This window comes from Babylonia areolata, chromosome 3, assembly GCF_041734735.1.
Source record: "Babylonia areolata isolate BAREFJ2019XMU chromosome 3, ASM4173473v1, whole genome shotgun sequence".
Taxonomy (NCBI): domain Eukaryota; kingdom Metazoa; phylum Mollusca; class Gastropoda; order Neogastropoda; family Buccinidae; genus Babylonia; species Babylonia areolata.
In genome coordinates this window covers 46242752-46248725 of record NC_134878.1, presented here as the reverse complement: position 1 = coordinate 46248725, position 5974 = coordinate 46242752, and positions in this window count along the sequence as shown.

Genomic DNA, 5974 nt, shown 5'->3' with positions numbered 1-5974 from the left:
AGCCGGGCTGGGAAAGCCCAGTTATCCGATAGCACAGCAGTTTTGAAGATCAGCGTGAACACTTGAGTGTTTTTTGTTGTTTCTTTTCTTTTCTTTTCCTGTGGTGTAGTGTAGTGTATTGCATTGCATTGTATTGTAATGTATTGCATTGTATTTTATTGCATTGTTGTGTAGTGTAGTGTAGTGTAGTGTAGTGTAGTGTAGTGTAGTGTAGTGTATTACTTTTTGTTGTTGTTGTTTCTGTCAATCTTTCAAATACGAAATACTACAAATAATTTGAATAGAAATCAAAAAGACAAAATGAGACAATTAATATAGAAATAAGATAATGATGATGATAATGATGATGATAATAATAAAACATTAATCACAATGATGATAATGACGGTAATGATGATAAAAAATGATGATAATGATAATAATAATAAATCATCATTATCGTCATCATCATCGTCATCATCATCGTCATTCAAAACCTGTCCAGCGTGACACCGAAATCACAGAGAAATGTACGTTTAACCAGTGGTTGATTTGAGGGTGTGTGTAACACACTGAAACACGTGCTTGCACTCACATGGCGTCCACATGTGTGTTTTTCAGTTTGATTTCATTGCAAACACAGACAGACACTCAGCCACACACGCATCCCCATCACTCCCTGATATATATTTGTTTGCGCGCACCCACAACATGCTTACGCAGGAGGAATTTTGTTTAATGTCCCGTCACACATATCGGTGATTGAAGACATTTTGTTAAAGTATTTATGAATACATTTGAGTATTATCGGTTAGAAGAGGTGGGAGATGTGAATGAATGGAGGGTTGGGGGAAAGAGGGCAAATGAGTGTGAAATGTGGGTGAAATTTGAAAAAAATCAAAAAATCTAAATACAATTATAGGAATTTACGCGTGCACTCACACACACGCGCACCCCCCCCCCCCCGCACCCCTCCACACACACATATGACTAGGTAAAAATGCAAACAAGCAATTACCATCATCCAACAAATTCGTCTCACATGCTAAAACTAATCTGCTCAGGAAAAGATAGAAAGTAAGATAGAAAATGAAGACTGAATCAAAGCAAACAAGCTAAGATTTTTTTTTAATGATAGTCAGTCGTGTCCGACTATGACCATCAGAACAGCAGAGGAGGCAACTGCTGTTCCGACTATTTGGGCTAGAATTTGATTATAGTGGAGAGTGTCTTGCCCAAGTACATCCCCACTCTCTCGGCCAAGAGGGTTTTAGGACAGTCGGCGTTGGGCTGGTTCCCAAAGGCCAACTAGCCCACAAGGCTGCAGCACTAAGAGCCAGTGCAATTTTCGCCTCCTAGTTTGAGAGTCATAGTCCTTCACAAAAGACTAAGCTGTAAATGGTTTCCCACAAGCTAAGATACAAGCCATCGATATCGGCAACAATATCCAGAACCCATTAAAAAACTGAATTGGTCTACGGTATTCTTAACAGTTACAAGCTTTGATTTAATCAAATGTTCAGGCTGTAAAACTGGGTGCTCTTGGTGCAGTTGGTGGCAGAAGTGTGCTTCTCTGATTTAGAGCCAAGAAATCCACGCACATTCCCTGAGTTCGAATCTGCGTTTTACGCTTTCTCTTTAGTCTCCAGCTTGTGTGTGTGTTCGTTCGTTCTTTCTTCAGTTTAGCGTCTTTTCACTGTCAGTGATATTAGACGATGTGTGTGTGTGTGTGTGTGTGTGTGTGTGTGTGTGTGTGAATATTTGAATGTGCGTGCATATGCATATGTCCATGCGTGCGTTCGCGAGAAGTATCCCGGTTGAATATAATCAATCCTCATTAAAACCTGCAGACTTGCGTTTGTTTGTTTGTTTTTTTCATTAAAAAAAAGGTACATTGCCGTTGTCCATCGCATTCTGCTTCTTCTTCTTCTTCTCCTCCTTCTTCTTCTTCGGCTTCTTCTTCTTCTTCTTCTTCTGCTTTTCTTCTTCTTCTTCTGCTGCTTTTGCTTATTCTTCTTCTTCTGCTTCTTCTTCTTCTTCTTCTTCTGCTTCTTCTTCTTCTTCTTCTTGTTCTCATCATTATCATCATTATCGCCCCTTTTGGAGAGCGCGTTTTTCCCTAAAGGGCGAGCATTGGCGCTGTTGCTGCTGAGTCTGCTTTTCTTCCCTTTGATGCAGTTGTACAGGAGTTGTCTGCTCACATAAAACGGACGCGTTCAAAGCAAGTGTCTCTCTCTCACTGAACGTATTGATTTTAGGACAGCCAGCGAGCTAGGCACGTCGAGCCTTGGGAGCTGATTTGGCCTTGTCTCTTCTGATTCTCATTCCATTTTGTATGTAAACCGTGTTCGTGCTGAATTTTATATTTGCAGCGTATTGATTTTGAGAATTGTCAACACTGGACGAAATTCAGGCCGTTGGGCTCTGCTCAGTTCGGATTCTTGAAGCACTGGCTTTTTGCTGTTCGTTTGTGCAGACAGTCCACTTAATTGGGTTCTGTGTGTGTGTGTGTGTGTGTGTGTGTGTGTGTGTGTGTGTGTGTGTGTGTTGTTGAGTTGATTTTTTTTTTTTTTTTTTTTTTAGATAAAGAATTTTTCTGTTCTGGGAATGATGAATTAAGCGGAAGGGCTGGCGTCCTCAGCATGGCCTAGTCTTATTTGCCACAAGGAGCGAAATGGTTGGGATACTTTGTCATGAGCTATGTTTTGTGGGTTTGTCTTAGTGTTTTTTGTTTTTTGTTGTTGTTTTTTTTGTTGTTGTTGTAGATGTGACAGTTTTGTGTTGACGCGGTTGAGCATTTGTAAGGTTTGACAGTTCTGATATGGTCCTGTGTTGTCGGCTGAACTATAAGCAACAAGAACAAGAATATTGTTCTCTTCACTCCTTACTTTTCCTTTCTTTCTTTTTCCTCTTCTTTGTTATTTTTGTTGTTGTTGTGGAAGTCATTTCCTTCTTTTCTGTTCTTGTGCATAATCAGACTGGCACACTGATTAGATATTTATATGTAAAACAACAATGAGAACAAGGAAATAATGGAATAAAAAAGAAGGAATAAATGAATACAAAGTGGAAGGGGAGAGAGAGAGAGAGAGAGAGAGAGAGAGAGAGTGATAAACAGTCTAAATAGTAAACAGAGAGATGGACAGAAAATATTGAATACCCATTAGCAAACATCAGTAGACACAGACACACAAACACAGGCACAGACATACACACAATGCCCCCTCCACGCCCCTCCCCGACAACCCCCCGCCCCCCCCCCCCCAAAAAAAAAAAGCTTTTGCCTAAGACCACTTATTCTTTTTTTTCTTTTTTTGTTTTTTTGTTTGAAGAAAGGTGGAAACACGTCCCCGGTATCAGATTTCATAAACAAGAAGAAAAAACGTGCATTTTATACACAAATAGCAAGCAGGGTCGTTAGCACCAGCGTACAGAATCGATGACATTTTGCTGTGGACGTCCATGTGTGACAGACAATATCAAGTAAAGGACATGCAGCGTGATAACCTCCATGAATTTAGGAATCACCATACTGCATGTAATAAGTTCCCTTCATAACAGTAATACAGAAACGCTCAACATAGAGTTACAGCTGTCTCCATTCATGAAAAAACAAAAAACAAAACAAAACAAAAACAAACAAACAAAAAAACAAACAACTTCACCACAGTATAGTGCAGTTTGGTGTTTCAGCAGTATTTTAACTGAAATATAATTTGCACTGGCTCTTAGTGCTGCAGCCTTGGGGGCTAGTTGGGTTCCATCCGAACGCCGCCTGTCCTAAAACCCTCTTGGCCGAGAGAGTGGGGATGTAACTTGGGCAAGAAACTCTCTCCACTAAAAGCAAATTCTGGCCCAGATAGTCGGGACAGCAGTTACCTCATTAATGGCTGCTCTGACGGTCATAGTCGAACACGACCGACTATCATGTATACCATTGAAAATATAACAATATAAATACAATAGATTTGACAAGACAAACTCACGTTAAGTCCTGTCATGACACATGTAGTACATGCATGCAAACATTAAATACGTGATGGATGTCTCTGCAGGTAGAAAATAATATTATATTGATATTTATACAGAGTACAGTGCTGTTGATCGAAAGAACCCAGGAACTCTGGAGTCCAAGTTGTAAGGGAGACAACGTCAGCCCTACCTACATCTTCCCGGCTCCCCCCTCCCTCCCCCCACATACACACTACAAAGGAAGTCCAGTCTGCCATACCTCATCAGCTAATGAATGGCAAAGCCTCGCTCCCTGTAAGCCAGGCATGGCATGTAGGTAGTTCTGTGTGTCCGTCCTCTGATGAATGAGAACACACACACACATGCACACAGAGAGAGAGAGAGAGAGAGAGAGAGAGAGAGAGAGAGAGAGAGACAGACAGACAGACAGACAGACAGACAGGGTGGGAGGTGAAGGCGAGGTTGGAAAAAGGGAGACACAGAGACACACGCACGCACGCACACGCGCACACACACACACAAACACACACACACACACACAGAAGGAAAGTGACATGTGGGGTGGGTGTGTGGTTGGAGGGAGGGAGACACAGACCTGGGATATATATATATATATATATATATATATATATATATATATAACTGAGAGAGAGAGAGAGGGGTGTGTGTGTGTGTGTGTTTGTGGGGGGGGGGGGGGTAGCAGAACGCTGAACACTGACTGGTTGATTGATTAGGCCCACGGTCCATATCAGTGGGGTGTGAGACTAACGCATTCGGACACTCGACGTGTCAAGTACCGGGTGAGAGGAGGAGGAGGGGGGGAGGGGACAGGGGAGAGACAGACAGACAGTGTGTGTGTGTGTGTGTATGTGTGTGTGTGTGTGTGTGTGTGTCTGTGTGTGTGTCTGTGTGTGTGTCTGTGTGTACGCGCGCGCGCAACTGCTGCCCCCACTCTCTGGATTGGAATTTGAATTTTGTCGAGTGTGTCTTCGCCAAGTTACATCCCCACTCTTTCGACCAAGAGGGTTTCAGGACAGTCGACGTTGGGGATGGTTCCCAAAGGCCAACTAGCCCTCAAGGCTGCAGCACTAAGAGCCAGTGCAATTTTGCCTCCTAGTTTGAGTGTCACAGTCCTTCACCAGATGTGAATAATTTCCCATTACAATGTAAGAAACTATTGATAATACAGTTCTCACTTTGCTGTTGGCCAAACTGTAAACTTAGGTCAGTCTGTGATATAAGCTGAGTGTTGGGCCTGACATATATATATATATATATCTGCATATCTATGTGTGTATATATATATATATCTATCCATATATATATATACATGTGTAAGTGTGTGTTTGTATATATATATATACAGAGAGAGAGAGAGAGAGAGAGAGAGAGAGAGAGAGAATACGAAAACGAGCGGAGACACGTGGCATCTGTTTTTGATCTCTCAGTTTTGAGGATTCTTCTATTTCCACAGGCCGTACATCATTTAGTTACTTGTTTTTGCCAGACCCACGAAGTCCGGCAGTTTGTCAAAGATCCGTCACAACGTTGTTGTTGTTTTTTCTCTCCTACCTCCGCGGAACTGCTCATCCAAAGTTCAACGCTTAATTAACCGATTCTGACGAAGCGTCCTTAATTAACTCTCTCCATACGAACGGCGAAAGAGACGACGTTAACAGCGTTTCACCCCAGTTACCATCATCAAAATATTGCAAGCGGGAGGCTCTTATACTGAAGAGGTGAATGTTGACAAAGAATACCACAATTCTGACGACGGAAGCTAAAGGTTGGGTCATTCAGACACCCACTGGACATCCGAGGGGTCTGTCTAGAGGAGAAGAGAGGACTGGCCGTACTAAGTGAGTTAAAACGTTGTTGTGCTCTGCATATTGAACAGCAAAAAACACTGCCATTGATCCGGTGTCTTAAGATCCACTACACATCATCAAAACATCACCAATCATGGGGTGATGGACATAAAGCTGTCTGTGTTTCTGCTTACCCTGTGATGATTTGAAATAGA